At 38.8% G+C, this 15,521-nt stretch overlaps 1 long non-coding RNA gene across 6 annotated transcripts in view; it reads right to left on the bottom strand.

Annotated features, from left to right (window-relative positions):
- Nucleotides 1-15,509, bottom strand: part of LOC120099210 (uncharacterized) — a 45,596-nt gene extending 30,087 nt beyond the window's left edge. For 3 of the 6 annotated variants that reach the window (XR_005498209.2, XR_005498207.2, XR_005498210.2), the window contains exons 1-2: nucleotides 787-1,727; nucleotides 572-663 (exon numbers count right to left, since the gene is read on the bottom strand). This is a non-coding gene — a long non-coding RNA (uncharacterized LOC120099210). Of the gene's footprint in view, nucleotides 1-571; nucleotides 1,728-10,054; nucleotides 10,118-10,573; nucleotides 10,647-10,743 lie in introns of those variants that run through there. The other 3 variants (XR_005498205.2, XR_005498208.2, XR_010061417.1) reach the window with 2 other exon arrangements.
- Nucleotides 15,510-15,521: the final 12 nt, after the last annotated feature.

Raw genomic sequence — 15,521 nt, 5'->3', positions numbered from 1 at the left:
AGCTTGTGAAAAATCTCAAAAAAAAATGCAGGAACACCACAGAAAGTACCTTTCCTCCATGAAATGGATATCTAAGACTGTATGGTATAAACCATGATGTTGTACTTCAACACTTACCTAGGATTGGCAAAGCTCCCTCAATACCATGTCATGGTCACAAGGATTTCTTGAAGACATTGTGAAAACAAAAGTCGTTCAAGAAATGTGTGCCAAAATACAGATCCCCCTGTCACGACTCCAGTTGATTCCATTGCCCAGGGAACATTGTTAAGGGCCACTCTCGTTTTACTGATAAGTGTAAGATTTTAGATTGAGTTACCACCCGAGAACCTACACTGTTCTTGACCTGATTTCTCAACATAAACTATCTTACAATTGGAATGACAGGTCAACAATATCAATGAATCCAAAAGCAATCAACCCAACAAAAGACTCAACCTATGTTTTTCTGGTCATATGAATTTGATCTCATTTTTCCCAGATTTTCTAAGAACACCAAGATTTTTTAACTGAGCATCTATAAAACGCAAATATATTTAAAAGAACTTCTAGGGTTCTCATGATCACATACCTTTATAGATGAAGATCAGATGTCTGGGCAGTAATTTGAGATCATGCCAACATTTCCCATGTTCCTTCTATCTTGAACTTCAAATTTACAGTCTGTCAGTAAATATAAAGTAAAATTTTATGCTTATGCAAAATGCTAGGGAGGAAGGACTATGGGAAAAACAAAATGTAGATTATCGTAAGAGTTTATGCAATATATATATTCAGGTGGTGTACCCTGTGGAATGAACACTTCATGGCCAATCTGATTGCTTCATTTAGTAGTCTTTCAGTGGTCACTGTCTTCTCTTTATGAGATTCCCGAAGTTAATGAGCTAGCTTGATGGTATGCAATATGTGGACTGAGGTAGACAGATAACTTCAAGATCTACGTGAACTGCAGAGGAAGATCGAGGACAGTACGTAGCACAGTGAGACCGTCTCTCAAAAATAAATGCATGAGTGAGATTCTTTGTGAAAAATAAAGTGAACTAGTGAGATCCTGCCTAAAAATAAAATGAATGGTAGAACACTTACCCCAAACGCCCAGATTTTTCCAGTTTTCCCTGCCCTAGCCACAAAAGAAGAAAAACAAAACATGCAAAAAAGTGGGTTTCAGGACAGATTTTTTTTACCCAGGAGTTTTGTTCATTACCTTGCTAGCTACCGCTGATAAGGAATACTTAGCTCCATTTGGATCCGTGGATGAATCCGAAGTGCATGTATTGGTAGGAAAGGTCATATATTTCCTTGACTGAGTGCTTGCAAAATATGTAAGGCTTACACATCAAGGCCAAAACAACAGCAGGGACAAACTCTCAATTCACACAAATTCAACATGAATTTACTCTACTCTATAAAATGAGTACATTTGTTCTAAGATTGTTAAGAACAGTGTCCTTTTGTGCTTAATTACCTAACTTTTGGGTGACACGTTTTCTGGGGAGACAAAATATGTATACCACTACTCACTCCAGAAAGGGAAACTATGACAGACTAAAATAATGACCACATCAATTTTAAATGGTGGGTCAATGATTTTATATTGGGGTTATTAACAGGTTTACTAGTTATGGCAGAAAGCATGACACAAAACCAGCTATATTGTAAAAAATTCCACCTCAACACAGGTGAGTACGAATGCAGGGTTTTCTCATGAATATTTTTTTTTAATTTGGTTTTTTTTTATTTATTTTTTTTTATTTTTTTTTATTTATTTATTTTTTTTTATTAACTTGAGTATTTCTTATATACATTTCGAGTGTTATTCCCTTTCCCGGTTTCCGGGCAAACACCCCCTCCCCCCTCCCCTTCCTTATGGGTGTTCCCCTCCCAACCCTCCCACCATTGCCGCCCTCCCCCCATAGACTAGTTCACTGGGGGTTCAGTCTTAGCAGGACCCAGGGCTTCCCCTTCCACTGGTGCTCTTGCTAGGATATTCATTGCTACCTATGGGGTCAGAGTCCAGGGTCAGTCCACGTATAGTCTTTAGGTAGTGGCTTATTCCCTGGAAGCTCTGGTTGCTTGGCATTGTTGTACTTTTGGGGTCTCGAGCCCCTTCAAGCTCTTCCAGTTCTTTCTCTGATTCCTTCAATAGGGGACCTATTCTCAGTTCAGTGGTTTGCTGCTGGCATTCGCCTCTGTATTTGCTGTATTCTGGCTGTGTCTCTCAGGAGCGATCTACATCCGGCTCCTGTCGGTCTGCACTTCTTTGCTTCATCCATCTAGTCCAATTGGGTGGCTGTATATGTATGGGCCAAATGTGGGGCAGGCTCTGAATGGGTGTTCCTTCAGTCTCTGTTTTAATCTTTGCCTCTCCCTTCCCTGCCAAGGGTATTCTTTTTCCTCATTTAAAGAAGGAGTGAAGCATTCACATTTTGATCATCCGTCTTGAGTTTCGTTTGTTCTAGGGATCTAGGGTAATTCAAGCATTTGGGCTAATAGCCACTTATCAATGAGTGCATACCATGTATGTCTTTCTGTGATTGGGTTAGTTCACTCAGGATGATATTTTCCAGTTCCAACCATTTGCCTACGAATTTCATAAACTCGTTGTTTTTGATAGCTGAGTAGTATTCCATTGTGTAGATGTACCACATTTTCTGTATCCATTCCTCTGTTGAAGGGCATCTGGGTTTTTTCCATTTTCTGGCTATTATAAATAAGGCTGCGATGAACATAGTGGAGCACGTGTCTCTTTTATATGTTGAGGCATCTTTTGGGTATATGCCCAAGAGAGGTATAGCTGGATCCTCAGGCAGTTCAATGTCCAATTTTCTGAGGAACCTCCAGACTGATTTCCAGAATGGTTTTACCAGTCTGCAATCCCACCAACAATGGAGGAGTGTTCCTCTTTCTCCACAACCTCGCCAGCATCTGCTGTCACCTGAGTTTTTGATCTTAGCCAATCGCACTGGTGTGAGGTGAAATCTCAGGGTTGTTTTGATTTGCATTTCCCTTATGACTAAAGATGTTGAACATTTCTTTAGGTGTTTCTCAGCCATTCGGTATTCCTCAGCTGTGAATTCTTTGTTTAGCTCTGAACCCCATTTTTTAATAGGGTTATTTGTTTCCCTGCGGTCTAACTTCTTGAGTTCTTTGTATATTTTGGATATAAGGCCTCTATCTGTTGTAGGGTTGGTAAAGATCTTTTCCCAATCTGTTGGTTGCCGTTTTGTCCTAACCACAGTGTCCTTTGCCTTACAGAAGCTTTGCAGTTTTATGAGATCCCATTTGTCAATTCTTGATCTTAGAGCATAAGCCATTGGTGTTTTGTTCAGGAAATTTTTTCCAGTGCCCATGTGTTCCAGATGCTTCCCTAGTTTTTCTTCTATTAGTTTGAGTGTGTCTGGTTTGATGTGGAGGTCCTTGATCCACTTCGACTTAAGCTTTGTACAGGGTGATAAGCATGGATCGATCTGCATTCTTCTACATGTTGCCCTCCAGTTGAACCAGCACCATTTGCTGAAAATGCTATCTTTTTTCCATTGGATGGTTTTGGCTCCTTTGTCAAAAATCAAGTGACCATAGGTGTGTGGGTTCATTTCTGGGTCTTCAATTCTATTCCATTGGTATATCTGTCTGTCTCTGTACCAATACCATGCAGTTTTTATCACTATTGCTCTGTAATACTGCTTGAGTTCAGGGATAGTGATTCCCCCTGAAGTCCTTTTATTGTTGAGGATAGCTTTAGCTATCCTGGGTTTTTTGTTATTCCAGATGAATTTGCAAATTGTTCTGTCTAACTCTTTGAAGAATTGGATTGGTATTTTGATGGGGATTGCATTGAATCTGTAGATTGCTTTTGGTAAAATGGCCATTTTTACTATATTAATCCTGCCAATCCATGAGCATGGGAGATCTTTCCATCTTCTGAGGTCTTCTTCAATTTCTTTCTTCAGTGTCTTGAAGTTCTTATTGTACAGATCTTTTACTTGCTTGGTTAAAGTCACACCGAGGTACTTTATATTATTTGGGTCTATTATGAAGGGTGTCGTTTCCCTAATTTCTTTCTCGGCTTGTTTCTCTTTTGTATAGAGGAAGGCAACTGATTTATTTGAGTTAATTTTATACCCAGCCACTTTGCTGAAGTTGTTTATCAGCTTTAGTAGTTCTCTGGTGGAACTTTTGGGATCACTTAAATATACTATCATATCATCTGCAAATAGTGATATTTTGACCTCTTCTTTTCCGATCTGTATCCCTTTGATCTCCTTTTGTTGTCTGATTGCTCTGGCTAGAACTTCAAGAACTATATTGAATAAGTAGGGAGAGAGTGGGCAGCCTTGTCTAGTCCCTGATTTTAGTGGGATTGCTTCAAGTTTATCTCCATTTAGTTTAATGTTAGCAACTGGTTTGCTGTATATGGCTTTTACTATGTTTAGGTATGGGCCTTGAATTCCTATTCTTTCCAGGACTTTTATCATGAAGGGGTGTTGAATTTTGTCAAATGCTTTCTCAGCATCTAATGAAATGATCATGTGGTTCTGTTTTTTCAGTTTGTTTATATAATGGATCACGTTGATGGTTTTCCGTATATTAAACCATCCCTGCATGCCTGGGATGAAGCCTACTTGATCATGGTGGATGATTGTTTTGATGTGCTCTTGCATTCGGTTTGCCAGAATTTTATTGAGTATTTTTGCGTCGATATTCATAAGGGAAATTGGTCTGAAGTTCTCTTTCTTTGTTGTGTCTTTGTGTGGTTTAGGTATAAGAGTAATTGTAGATTCGTAGAAGGAATTCGGTAGGGCTCCATCTGTTTCAATTTTGTGGAATAGTTTGGATAATATTGGTATGAGGTCTTCTATGAAGGTTTGATAGAATTCTGCACTAAACCCATCTGGACCTGGGCTCTTTTTAGTTGGGAGACCTTTAATGACTGCTTCTATTTCCTTAGGAGTTATGGGGTTGTTTAACTGGTTTATCTGTTCCTGATTTAACTTTGATACCTGGTATCTGTCTAGGAAATTGTCCATTTCCTGAAGATTTTCAAATTTTGTTGAATATAGGTTTTTATAGTAAGATCTGATGATTTTTTGAATTTCCTCTGAATCTGTAGTTATGTCTCCCTTTTCATTTCTGATTTTGTTAATTTGGACGCACTCTCTGTGTCCTCTCGTTAGTCTGGCTAAGGGTTTATCTATCTTGTTGATTTTCTCAAAGAACCAACTTTTGGTCCTGTTGATTCTTTCTATGGTCCTTTTTGTTTCTACTTAGTTGATTTCAGCTCTGAGTTTGATTATTTCCTGCCTTCTACTCCTCCTGGGTGTATTTGCTTCTTTTTGTTCTAGAGCTTTTAGGTGTGCTGTCAAGCTGCTGACATATGCTCTTTCCTGTTTCTTTCTGCAGGCACTCAGCGCTATGAGTTTTCCTCTTAGCACAGCTTTCATTGTGGCCCATAAGTTTGAGTATGTTGTATCTTCATTTTCATTAAATTCTAAAAAGTTTTTAATTTCTTTCTTTATTTCTTCCTTGACCAGGTTATCATTGAGTAGAGCATTGTTCAATTTCCACGTATATGTGGGCATTCTTCCCTTATTGTTATTGAAGACCAGTTTTAGGCCGTGGTGGTCCGATAGCACGCATGGGATTATTTCTATCTTTCTGTACCTGTTGAGGCCCGTTTTTTTGACCGATTATATGGTCAATTTTGGAGAAAGTACCATGAGGAGCTGAGAAGAAGGTATATCCTTTTGCTTTAGGATAGAATGTTCTATAAATATCCGTTAAGTCCATTTGGCTCATGACTTCTCTTAGTCTGTCGACATCACTGTTTAATTTCTGTTTCCATGATCTGTCCATTGATGAGAGTGGGGTGTTGAAATCTCCCACTATTATTGTGTGAGGTGCAATGTGTGTTTTGAGCTTTAGTAAGGTTTCTTTTACGTATGTAGGTGCCCTTGTATTTGGGGCATAGATATTTAGGATTGAGAGTTCATCTTGGTGGATTTTTCCTTTGATGAATATGAAGTGTCCTTCCTTATCTTTTTTGATGACTTTTAGTTGGAAATTGATTTTATTTGATATTAGAATGGCTACTCCAGCTTGCTTCTTCTGACCATTTGCTTGGAAAGTTGTTTTCCAGCCTTTCACTCTGAGGTAGTGTCTGTCTTTGTCTCTGAGGTGTGTTTCCTGTAGGCAGCAGAATGCAGGGTCCTCGTTGCGTATCCAGTTTGTTAATCTATGTCTTTTTATTGGGGAGTTGAGGCCATTGATATTGAGAGATATTAAGGAATAGTGATTATTGTTTCCCTTTATATTCATATTTGGATGTGAGGTTATGTTTGTGTGCTTTCATTCTCTTTGTTTTGTTGCCAAGACGATTAGTTTCTTGCTTCTTCTAGGGTATAGCTTGCCTCCTTATGTTGGGCTTTACCATTTATTATCCTTTGTAGTGCTGGATTTGTAGAAAGATATTGTGTAAATTTGGTTTTGTCATGGAATATCTTGGTTTCTCCATCAATGTTAATTGAGAGTTTTGCTGGATACAGTAACCTGGGCTGGCATTTGTGTTCTCTTAGGGTCTGTATGACATCAGTCCAGGATCTTCTGGCCTTCATAGTTTCTGGCGAGAAGTCTGGTGTGATTCTGATAGGTCTCCCTTTATATGTTACTTGACCTTTTTCCCTTACTGCTTTTAATATTCTTTCTTTATTTTGTGCGTTTGGTGTTTTGACAATTATGTGACGGGAGGTGTTTCTTTTCTGGTCCAATCTATTTGGAGTTCTGTAGGCTTCTTGTATGCCTATGGGTATCTCTTTTTTTAGGTTAGGGAAGTTTTCTTCTATGATTTTGTTGAAGATATTTACTGGTCCTTTGAGCTGGGAGTCTTCACTCTCTTCTATACCTATTATCCTTAGGTTTGATCTTCTCATTGAGTCCTGGATTTCCTGTATGTTTTGGACCAGTAGCTTTTTCCGCTTTACATTATCTTTGACAGTTGAGTCAATGATTTCTATGGAATCTTCTGCTCCTGAGATTCTCTCTTCCATCTCTTGTATTCTGTTGGTGAAGCTTGTATCTACAGCTCCTTGTCTCTTCTTTTGGTTTTCTATATCCAGGGTTGTTTCCATGTGTTCTTTCTTGATTGCTTCTATTTCCATTTTTAATTCCTTCATCTGTTTGATTGTGTTTTCCTGGAATTCTTTCAGGGATTTTTGCCATTCCTCTCTGTAGGCTTCTACTTGTTTATTAATGTTTTCCTGTGCTTCCCTAAGTGTGTTCAGGTCTTTCCTGAAGTCCTCCAGCATCATGATCAAATATGATTTTGTAACTAGATCTTGCTTTTCTGGTGTGTTTGGATATTCCATGTTTGTTTTGGCGGGAGAATTGGGCTCCGATGATGGCATGCAGTCTTGGTTTCTGTTGCTTGGGTTCCTGCGCTTGCCTCTCGCCATCAGATTATCTCTAGTGTTACTTTGTTCTGCTATTTCTGACAGTGGCTAGACTGACCTATAAGCCTGTGTGTCAGGAGTGCTGTAGACCTGTTTTCCTCTCTTTCAGTCAGTTATGGGGACAGTGTGTTCTGCTTTCGGGCGTGTAGTTTTTCCTCTCTACAGGTCTTCAGCTGTTCCTGTGGGCCTGTGTCTTGAGTTCACCAGGCAGCTTTCTTGCAGCAGAAAATTTGGTCTTACCTGTGGTCCCGAGGCTCAGGTTCGCTCGTGGGGTGCTGCCCAGGGGCTCTCTGCAGCGGCAGCAACCAGGAAGACCTGTGCCGCCCCTTCCGGGAGCTTCAGTGCACCAGGGTTCCACATGGTCTTTGGCTTTTTCCTCTGGCGTCCGAGATGTGTGTGCAGGGAGCAGTCTCTTCTGGTTTCCCAGGCTTGTCTGCCTCTCTGAAGGTTTAGCTCTCCCTCCCACAGGATTTGGGTGCAGAGAACTGTTTATCCGGTCTGTTTCTTTCAGGTTCCGGCGGTGTCTCAGGCACAGAAGTCCTGCCGCTCCTGGGCCCTCCCCCACGGGAGCCCAGAGGCCTTATACAGTTTCCTCTTGGGCCAGGGATGTGGGCAGGGGTGAGCAGTGTTGGTGGTCTCTTCCGCTCTGCAGCCTCAGGAGTGCCCACCTGACCAGGCGGTTGGGTCTCTCTCTCACCGGGTCTGGGAGCAGAGAGCTGCTGCGGGCCGGGATCCGCGGGTGTGGGACTTCAGGTAAACACAGACCGTGCCTCCTAGAGAAATTCTGCTTCCGTGTCCCAAGCTCACCAGGCAGCTTTCTTGCAGCAGAAAATTTGGTCTTACCTGTGGTCCCGAGGCTCAGGTTCGCTCGTGGGGTGCTGCCCAGGGGCTCTCTGCAGCGGCAGCAACCAGGAAGACCTGTGCCGCCCCTTCCAGGAGCTTCAGTGCACCAGGGTTCCAGATGGTCTTTGGCTTTTTCCTCTGGTGTCTGAGATGTGTGTGCAGGGAGCAGTCTCTTCTTCTCATGAATATTTTTAAGGTAACTTCTTTCATGCAGGGAGTCTGGGAAAAAATAGAACAAAACATTCAAAATGTGTTTGAGGATGCAACTTGCTCTTTAGATTATTGTCCACCATCATAGTCTGGAGATACTTCTTTCTGGCTGTTTGTGTCTCTTTAAGGTTATATGATAAGAAGAGTCTGTTCATGCTTGACTATGTACCTGCAATGTTTATTCACTTGCTGGCGTGTCTGCAACAATGACAATAACCCCAGATCACAACAAATCCCTCAACATTCAAAAGCCATTAACATGAATTTTCCATTCCATGGAAAAAGTATACATTCTTAGTCATGGGAGTTGCTAAGGATCCCATCACTTATTACTTCATTGGTGTTAATAAAAGCACAGTGACAAGAAGCATGAGGGGGACTGGCATGATATTTGAAGATCAGTGATTCTGTGCCATGACCAGGATCTTGCACATTAGTAATCTGGATACCAGCAGTGCTCTTTGGTCTCACTGTCAATACTGTCTATCACATGGCGATGTTTTCATGTTTCTCAGAAAGACGCATCATTGAAATCTTACATGTAAATGTCAGTCTCAAGGTCACCCTGGCATTTCTTCATTCTTAGAGTATTACAGAAGCCCAGTGACAAAATTACACTTGTAAGAAGATATCTTTTTATATAGGATAAATCCCAAACTATACAGTCCATGTTAGCCTGGAGGACATGACAAAGATAACCTAGATCAAATTTGACACTCTTGCCATTATGTATGTATGTATGTGTGTGCATGAGTGTGTGTGTGTGTGTGTATGTATGTATTATGTATGTATGTGAAGTTAACAATAGTTATAACAAGAATACAGAATATAAGGCTTACTTGGGTTCTTAGGGACATATTTTTGTTTTAACTCATTATGTATGAGCAAGCAGGAGAAAAGGATACATGCTGTACATAGAAGTCTTAATAAATGAAGTTTCCCCTCAAAACTCTACAAAACCCCGAGATATTACTAAAAATATTCCAAAAAATATACTGACAAAATGGAAGTCATCTTCTCCTCACTGACTGAATGTCTAAGATTTGCAGTCTGTTGGGTCCAATTTATCACTTACATAGTTAATCAGCAAGGCTGCATCGACAATATGTTCAGAGTAACTCTGCTCTCTTGAAAAGACTGTGAAAAAATTCTGGTTAATAGGTATGCTAATAAACACCCTTTTCTATAAGAAATTCTCCCCTTTTCTTTGTCCACAGTATTAGAAGATATGCCAACTTTAATGACTTCGAATTTTCCTGCAGTTTGGGACTGTCCATCCTTTCTTGGCCTGCAACCTCCAAAGAAATATTATCCTTAGTACAGAGTTGACATATCAAAAGTAATGGCAGTGAACACTTGCAAATCAGTCCTGCATTTTTATAGATTCTACATTAATTTCCAGGCTTCATTTATATCATACAAACCTGTCTTTAATAGATTTATTAATGATGCCATGATTTCTCCTCCCTGAGCACCTATACGAAAAATGTGGGTAAGAAAATCAGAGTAGCATTATCATCATCTCCTGTCCGAGTCAGAATCATTCTGGAACTCACCCAGATAAGGAGAATTTTGTTCTTGAAGATCTCTTTGAGACACCTTGAAGTTTTGACCTGTCTCTGAAAATACACCAAGAAAAACCCATTACATGTAAGTCTCACACTACCTGTCTTCATTAAACGTCCAGAGGTCACGATTCATTTTGGAATCTGTCTACTCTACATGGATACTTATGGAAGGCCATGGACACAGCCTTATAAAACTCTTAGATTCCTAAGTGTAACTCTATAAAAAAATCACTCTCCATCAATATCAAAGTGATGAGCAATCAAAAATTTAATGGGGCTATTGATTTTTCTTCCATGGTAGATGTCAAATTCACAATCTGTATACACTACAATTTTGTTCTTGCATATAATATTACTCATATTGGAGTATTAAAAGGTAGTCATGACAAAAATATTCAGGAATACTCAGATTCCCCTATGAATCATTATAGAAATATGTACATGACAAAGGTCTAAAGTGACTTATATTCCTTTATATCTGCACATTAGTTAAGATAATAACAGTACCTGTGGATAAACCATGGGCTGGGCTAGGCACACGTGGCTCCTCTATCTGAATGTTAGTGATCAAGTTGTCTGCCTGAATATTGAAGATCAGACACTATTATTACATCATCACTTGTGTGGTTAGGAAGAAAGTTAGGTCAGTATCTCAGAGATCATTATGTGTTCATTACCTGTGAGAAACCATAAGCAGCTCCTTGTAAGGCAACTTTATCAGTTCAGCTATTTATGAGACTCATGTTCACAAACTTTATGTTCAAAGCCTGCCTTGGTTACAGGACCAGTCCAACAGCATCCTGGGTAACTGAGTAAGACACTCACTGAAAAAGAAATGATAAAAAGGAAAAGTGTGGGCATAGAATTTAGAACTAGAGCATCATCAGTACTTATGCCAGGCTCGTGTTCAATCCCTGCCACTCCCACACACCGAAGAAAAGAAAACACGAACAAATGTATTTCTGGATATAATTTCCCTGCCAGGATGCCTGATATTACCTTGTCCACCTCCATTGTTTAACTCCAACTGGATGTGAAGCAATTCAACAGTAATGCATTTTTAGAGGACATGCTTTTTGGACAAAGCACTTACAAAATATGCTAGGCTTAGTCCTATGTTCAAGATTAATAATGATAGAAAAAATACACAGATTCAGCATAAAATATCTGTACCCTAGAAATCAGGTAAATTTGTCTTCTGTCAGACCGCAAAGGACAAAATCATTTCAAACATGACAATCAGCCACAAATGCATGCTACACAAAGCAGATGACTTTCCCTGTAATTCTCTTAACATCAGCATTTCCCTCAACACCAGCAACATTCCTCTTGATGATCCTTTTTGGTCATTGCAGTCCGGACTTCCTCTGAAAGTCAGGAAATATATATCCTGACACAACTATTTAGTCATTTTCTTGTCTTTCACGTAGAGTTATAAATGTTCAAATCATTGTATTATTTCTGAATTTATCTGGGGCACCAAAATATTTGCAGTAGTAAGGCCTGTGTTCTAGTTTGCTTTCCATTGCTGTGACAAACACCATGATGCAAACCTTGGGGGAAGGAAGGGATGAAGGTTCCTGGTCAGTTAGTGGAGCATAATGTCAATTCCAGACTTTACTTCATGGACTTGCTTTACTTCTAAAACTATGTTTCAAAGATCTACAGCAACACAGAATTCGGGAGTTTCCTCGGTGGATATAGAAGTGAAGATACGATAGTCTGTACTGTGGTTTGACCACCTCGACATGCAACTGCTTATTGGTAAGATTTTGTCAAGAATATTTCTGGTTCTACTATGTTCATTTATAGGAAATTTGTTACCAAAGACCAACAATGTGTCTGAGTTTACCAGGAAAGCTTTTTGATCACTGCTACAGGACACTTAACTTCACATTTTTGCATGTTAACTGCATCCTTTCCTGAGTGGAAACCTGCAATTTTGTTGTTTAATATCATTACTGGCAATTCTGCAACTGTGCTGACTAATCAAAATTCATCCAGTCCCTTAACATGTACATCACCACCACTTGTGTACAAGAAGATCAGACACCATGGGTCTTGAACGCGGTCTTCTTCAGCACTCACCTGATTGCCATCCCTACTCTCTCCCATAGCTATTTGAATCTGTGTAACCCTTTGACCAGTCTTAGAAAGATATATCATTCCCCAATTATGATACTTGAAGATTTTCAGAATTGGAAGGTCAGTACCATGAAGTAAAGATTGCTCTTTAGCAAGGAAACAAGCAGAGTTAGGCGCATCATCACCATGTAGCTATGGAAATGAGTCCAGATGTCCTGTGCAATGATTCAGGATCATACCGAAACCTACCCAAATAAGAACAATGGTACAGTTGAAGATTTCTTTGAGGCACTGTGATATAATATATCTCAGAAACACATGGAAGAAAATTAATTGGTAACATGTTTCACTCTCTCTCTGCATATAAAAATTCTTTTTCTTTTTCTTTTTTTTCTTTTTTTCTTTTTTTCGGAGCTGGGGACCGAACCCACGGCCTTGTGCTTGCTAGGCAAGCGGTCTACCACTGAGCCAAATCCCCAACCCTCATATAAAAATTCTAAATCTATTTCATCACTTTGGGATCCATATAACTTATATAAATTCTTGTGGATAACTATGGAAAGAACTTTAGTAGGAAACTCTTGATCTTCTGAGTATCAATTTTAAAAATTCCACCATAAATATCAAAGTTATAGACACAAGGAAAAATACATAGAACCCCAATTATTAATCTATTACTGTGAACATTTAACACAGATATAGTCTGCCAGCAAACATATGATGAAATTTGATGTGTATAAGGAGTTAGGACATTATGAACATATATACCATGTTGCAGAAATATTAGTTAGCCTTAAGTAATTATGATCACATTAAAAAATATGAGACTGTCTAATATGAATAGTCCCACCTCATACCTGTCCATAACGGACATGGAACGGGCCACCTTAAAAAAAAAGAAACATAAAATTACTGGTCTAAACACACTTTTGTTCTGTATCTGGATATTATTCTTCAGCTATACTGTGGTATGACAGCTTTCTCATTTGCTTTGTTATGAGAAATGTTTGGGCAACAATTTCTTAGTGATCTCTTTGAAAATGTAAGAAAACATGAGCTAAGACTGACATGCAGACTAGATCACAGCTATTTGGGAGGCTGGACAGGAAGAAAAGAAACCCAGGGACTATCTGGGCTCCCAGGCTAGCCTGGTTAGTATAGAGAGATCCCTTTTCAGAACAAAAAATAGAAAATTGAGAACTCAGGATACAGCTCAGTGGTAGAGTACTTACCTGCTATATGGAAAACACTAAATTTAAGCCACATAACTCCTCTCCACAAAAATAAAGAAAAATAAAACATATACAAATGTGTTCTTTGTTACAAATTACCAAGACCCTGTCTACAACCTTAACCACTACCATTGTTGCAAAAATCTTTGACTCTAGCTAGATACTTGAATAGCTTTGAGGTGTATGTATTTTCAGGACTGTATATCATCTCTTAGTAGCTGGTACTTGGTTCCTGGTAAATATGCTAGACTTAGAGTCAATATTTCTTTACCCTATAAATTTATCCTTAATGGAATTGCTAAGAACAACATACATTTGTGCCTGAGTACCTACCACAAATGTACACTTACCAAAGGTTTCTGGAACATCAACTATACTTAGCTATAAAAATTAAATGTATCTATGTTATTAATATGGCATTTTCAACACTCCCTTGATGCCAGTAATGTGTTACTTAATGATCTAGTTTGGCCATCTCTGAAAAGTACATGGAAAATTATACAGCATATTCCTTTTCCTTTATGTACAACTGTAAATCCCCATATTACCAGTACATTTCAGGATACACCTATAATGCCAGGATATTTACATTCTACTCAAATAAAACATCACAACAGAATTAGTCTCTTGATGGGCTATACCAAAATTCCATGGTGAATATATCAAGGATATGTGCTATTAAAGTTACCAAAATCCTTGCTTATATCTTTATCACTGTGTATATCAAATGCACATGACTTATCAACAAGGATATAATACAAGCAGATACTTTCATATAAAATCAGAGAGATGCATTGGGGTCTCCCAATAATGAAGGAGACATGGGAAAATCCCCACAGTACTCATCAACATCCATTCAAAAATATGAAGTTTTTTTGATGAATGAATAGAATATCTTCTTATTCCTGTACACTAGCCAGAACCTTGACAGGAGACTGCAAAGAAACATGGTATCTTGGCATTAGCAACCACCTCCACAGAGACATGGATATGAAGTTAAGATTATCTTCATTGTATCTGACAAACTTATCAAGTATTATTAACAAGGTTCCTCTAGGAAGATTTTTTTTCAGAGCAACTATGTTCTCTTGTAGGGAAGCTGTTTTATTACACCCAAATGTATTTAAGGCCACAGCTTTCTCTATAAGAATACCAGATCATTGTCTTCTCCACTACCCATGTCATGGCATACCTTACTTTACTTCTACTTGGATATTTGAATTTATGGCCAATATTTTAGTTGTATTAATGATCAGGAGAGTACATCGTTTCCTAAGTGTATATCTGCAACACATTCAATGCTTGTCACTACACTGGTACTTTTACAACATTGACAGTTAATCATGACATAGAGTACTCCTCAACAGATATATTTCCAATACAGCTTTCTCATTCCCTACCTGAACAGCAATAACACAGCATAGCAACATAAAGAATAAGGGACAACATCACCACTTTATTGTAACTAGGATAATTAGCAAGGCTCTATAGAATAATATTGTCTTTATGGTTATTATCCCTTGACCTCTCTTTAAAAGATACACTCTGAATACTCTACATAGTATATGTGAGTCTAAATATCATCACATCCATTCACAATTCTTGGAGACTTACAGAATTTCAAGGATTAGAGTCATCCTTCATACAAGAACTTTGGAACTCTTAAAACAATACCCACTAAAACACAATGGGCTTTGTCACCATGATTCATGCTGTGAACATTATTTGAGTTCGTGTATGCACTTCTGTCCTTACATAGGTAAAGATAGATATTACCCGTTGGAAAGATATAAGAACATGAAGCTTTCGTTGTTATGGTCAGGTTCATGTTTTAACCGCATATATGTGAAAAGGAGAAGGAAATGTAAGAGTGATTGGAGAAATTCCGCATGTACACTGGAAAATTAAGCCTTAGTGATTTTTCAAGCACTGCCATATGCTACCCAAAATCATACTAGCACTACCCCCACAAAATGTAGTGATACTAAATCACACACAATTCCTAATTGACCTAGATAGAGAAGATTGCATGATCTACAGTGTGGTATGTCCACTTTATTATTTCCTAAATAATTAACAAGGAGGGATATGTCAACAACATATTGTGATCATTATGCTCTCTTAAAGAAAACATGAAC

Source organism: Rattus norvegicus, chromosome X (genome assembly GCF_036323735.1).
Source record: "Rattus norvegicus strain BN/NHsdMcwi chromosome X, GRCr8, whole genome shotgun sequence".
Classification (NCBI taxonomy): domain Eukaryota; kingdom Metazoa; phylum Chordata; class Mammalia; order Rodentia; family Muridae; genus Rattus; species Rattus norvegicus.
This window is presented reverse-complemented; position numbering and strand designations above follow the sequence as displayed.